The sequence below is a fragment of the Colobus angolensis genome, unplaced genomic scaffold (assembly GCF_000951035.1).
Source record: "Colobus angolensis palliatus isolate OR3802 unplaced genomic scaffold, Cang.pa_1.0 Scaffold57, whole genome shotgun sequence".
In the NCBI taxonomy this organism is placed as follows: Eukaryota; Metazoa; Chordata; class Mammalia; order Primates; family Cercopithecidae; genus Colobus; species Colobus angolensis.
The window spans coordinates 12,341,010-12,345,517 of NW_012119265.1; positions in this window are offsets into that span (position 1 = coordinate 12,341,010).

Here is a 4,508-nt window from a genome sequence, read left to right on the forward strand (position 1 = left end):
CAGGAGCATCGCTTGAACCCAGGAGGCAGAGGTTGCAGTGAGCTGAGATCATGCCACTGCACTCCAGCCTGGGTGACAGAGTGAGACTCCGTCTCAAGAACAAACAAAAAGAAATCTGCCTCCACCCATCCCCTGCTGCGCTGCCATCATGGACACCAGCCGTGTGCGGCGTTTCAAGTGAGCCTGGGGCACTATGGTACTGGGCATGATCGGCTCTCAGGGACAGTGTATGGGGATGGACATGGAATTTGTGGACAACAGGAGCCACTCCATTATCCGCAGTGTCATAGGCCCCGTGTGCAAGGATGACATGCTCACCCTGTTGGAGTCAAAGTGAAGAGGTGGCTGGGCGCAGTGGCTCACGCCTGTAATGCCAGCATTTGGGGAGGCCGAGGTGGGTGGATCACCTGAGGTTAGGAGTGCAGGAGTTCGAGACATGCCTGGTCAACATGGTGAAACCCCATCTCTACTAAAAATACAAAAATTAGCTGGGCGTGGTGGCTCATGCCTGTAATCCCAGCTTCTCGGGAGGCTGAGGCAGGAGAATTGCTTGAACCTAGGAGGCGGAAGTTGCAGTGAACTGAGATCACACCACTGCAATCTAGCCTGGGTGACAAAAGTGAGACTGTCTCAAGAACAAACAAACAAACAAAGACAAAGCGGAGAGGCCTGGAGGTTGCACTGAGCTTGGCTGCTTGCTGGGTCTTGGATGTTTGGGTTGACCACTTGGCCCACAGGAATGATGTGCCACGATCTGCTCCTTTATTTTATTTTTTTTTGCTTACCACAGAGGAATTAAGATGCATCTTTAAATAAAACGTTTGTGTTCCGTGTTTTTTTTTTTTTTTAAGTGAGTTTGCCTAGGAAACAGCCTGTATTTTATCAAAATAATGCCGTGTGCCTCATGTTGTTTTTCTGAGGTCTTTGATTACTTAAGAAAACTGAATTTTCTCAATATTAAAAGAGTTATATTTTGTTCACAAATATCTAAGCTTCTATATTTGCCTTGAAAATCTTTTATGGTTGTTTTGGTTAAATAGATAACCAGGTACTGCCTCATTGTGGTCTGTGATCCTATAATCAAGTGGGTTTTTTGTTTGTTTGTTTAAAGAGACAGGGTCTCTCCCTATTACCAAGGCTGCTGGAGTGTGGGGGCGTGATCATAGCTCTCTGCACCCTCCACTCCTGGGCTCCAGGCCCAGTACTCCAGGCTCCAGCGGTGCTCCTGCCTCAGTCTCCCAAGTAGCTGGGACTATAGGCATATGCGACCATGATTGGCTAATTTTTCTTATTTTTTGGACAGACAGGGTTTCTCTATGATGTCTAGGCTGGTCTTGAACTCCAGGCCTCAAGTGATCCTCTTCCCTCAGACTCTCAAAGTGCTGGGATTACAGGCATGAACCACCACGCCTGGCTAATTAAGTATTTTAAACCTTATTGATAATTTCCTGAAATCAAGTGGAGGTCTTTTGACTTCAAACTAACTTTGAGGATTCCCAGAGGGCTCATAAAAAATCTCAAAAGAGCCGGGTGCGGTGGCTCAACCCTGTAATCCCAGCACTTTGGGAGGCCGAGACGGGCGGATCACGAGGTCAGGAGATCGAAACCATCCTGGCTAACACAGTGAAACCCCGTCTCTACTAAAAAATACAAAAAACTAGCCGGACGAGGTGGCGGGCGCCTGTAGTCCCAGCTACTCGGGAGGCTGAGGCAGGAGAATGGCATGAACCTGGGAGGTGGAGCTTGCAGTGAGCTGAGATCTGGCCACTGCACTCCAGCCTGGGTGACAGAGTGAGACTCCGTCTCAAAAAAAAAAAGAATCTGTTCTCCTTGTAACAAGGCAAAATTGGAAACATTAGTTATCTTACCAAGGCTTTGACTGTATTATTATTATTATTATTGTTTTTGATTTAGGGTCTTGCTCTGCTCTGTCACCCAGGCTGGAGTGCAGTGGCATGATCTGTGCTCACTGCAGCCTTGACCACCCGAGCTCAAGTGATCCCTCTGCCTAAGCATCCTGAGTAGCTGGACCACAGGTACGCATCACCATGCCCAGCTAAATTTTTTTTGTATTTTTCTTTTGTAGAGATGGTGTTTTGCCATGTTGCCCAGGCTGTTCTCAAATTCCTAGGTTCAAGTAATCCTCCAGCCTTGGCCTCCCAAAGTGCTGGAATTACAGGCATGAGCCACTGCACCCAGCCTTGACTGGAATATTGTATTTTCAGATATGACCAGTTTCAAAGAACTAAGGTTGACTATCAGGAGAATCCACCCCCAATATTTCAGCATAGGTTCTTTCTATTTTCCCTAAGTGTTGGCCGGCTGAGAGATAAAGAGAAAGAGTACAAAGTGAGGAATTTTACAGCTGGTCCTCCAGGGGTAACATCACGTATCAGTAGGACCATGATACCCCCGAGCTGCAAAACCAGTACGTTTTATTAAGGATTTTAAAAGGGGAGGGGGTGTGTGAACAGGGAGTAGGTCACAAAGATCACATGCTTCAAAGGGCAAAAAGGAGAACAAAGATCATATGCTTCTGAGGGCAATAAAGATCACAAGGCAAAGGGCAAAGAAAGATCACAAGGCAAAGGGCGAAATCAAAAACTCCTGATAAGGGTCTGTGTTCAGCTGTGCACGTATTGTCTTGATAAACATCTTAAACAACAGAAAACAGGGTTTGAGAGCAGAGAACCAGTCTGACCTCAAATTTACCAGGGTGGGGTTTCCTCCCCATCCTAATAAGCCTGAGGGTACTGCAGGAGACCAGGGTGTATTTCAGTCCTTAACCTCGTAAGACAGACACTCCCAGAGTGACCGTTTATAGACCTTCCCCCAGGAATGCATTCCTTTCCCAGTGTCTTAATTATTAATATTCCTTGCTAGGAAAAGGATTCAGCAATATCTTTCCTACTTGCACGTCCATTAATAGGCTCTCTGCAAGAAGAAAAATTTGGCTCTATTCTGCCCGACCCCGCAGGCAGTCATACCTTATGATTGTCTTCCCTTGTTCCCTGAAAATCGCTGTTACTCTGTTCTTTTTTAAGGTGCACTGATTTCATATTGTTCAAACACACATGTTTTACAATCAATTTGTACAGTTTAACACAATAGTGGTCCTGAGGTGACATACATTCTCAGTTTACAAAGATAACAGGATTAAGAGATTAAAGACAGGCATAAGAAATTATAAAAGTATTAATTTTGGGAACTGATAAATGTCCATATTAAAATGAAATCTTCAAATTTATGTTCAGAGATTGCAGTAAAGACAGGAGTAAGAAATTATAAAAGTATTAATTTTGGGAACTGACAAATGTCGATGAAATCTTCACAATTTATATTCCTCTACCGTGACTCCAGCTGGTCCCTCAGTTCGGGGTCCCTGACTTCCCACAACAGTTGACTTTAAGGAACTAATGCTTATAAAGCCCCTTAGGAAAACCAGCCTCTAGGTGCAGCAAACCACCATGGCACATGTATACCTATGTAACAAACCTGCACATTCTGCACATGTATCCTGAAACTTAAAGTAAAATTAAAAAAATTAAAAAGAGAAAAATCAGCCTGATACATGGCTTTAAATGGTTTCTGGCCTTACATGTGAGTAGAAGTGGTCACTTCCTGGTAGGCCCAGGAAACTGGAGACACTTTGGGGACCTCAAGAAGAGAGGAATTCACCCAAATGTTTGAGTACCATAGTCAAATTCTGATGGCCAGTCATTTGCTTGGCTTCCTAGCCTCCAGAGGTTTTTAAAAGTGTAAAATTTTTAGAGTTTCAACAAAGCAGACTTAAGTAAAGCCTATATAATCAATCACTATTCTTGCTGCACTTATGTAAACAATCAAGCAAGTTTAATGAGACTAGACTTATTTTGGAAATAAATTAGTCTTATTGTGATTGTCTTTGGCAGAAACGAGAGTGAAAGTAGAGAGAAAGATTGTGTTTCAAAAAAACTATAGTGCGTGTGGATATCAGATACTAGCCCTGTTCATTGTCTTTGAGGTTTTATTGTCTACTTGTAAACTGGACGTGTAAATCTGAACTAGCCTACTTTCCTCCAATGTCTAGCTATGATTCCTCAAATAAACATGTCCAATTTTCCACCCTGTGACTTGAAATCACTAAGAACAATAATTGCCTGTATTGGCCAGGTGCGGTGGCTCATGCCTGTAATCCCAACACTTTGGGAGGCCCAGGGGGGTGGATCACGAGGTCAGGAGTTCAAGACCAGCGTGGACAACATGGTGAAACCCTGTCTCTACTAAAAAAATACTAGACCAGGTGCGGTGGCTCACACCTGTAATCCCAGCACTTTAGGAGGCCAAGGCGGGTGGATCACAAGGTCAGGAGTTTGAGATCAGCCTGGCCAATATGGTGAAACCCTGCCTGTACTAAAAATACAAAAAATATTAGCCAGGTGTGGTGGCATGAACCTATAGTCCCAGCTACTCGGGAGGCTGAGGCAGAAGAATTGCCTGAACTCGGAAGGCAGAGGTTGCAGTAAGTC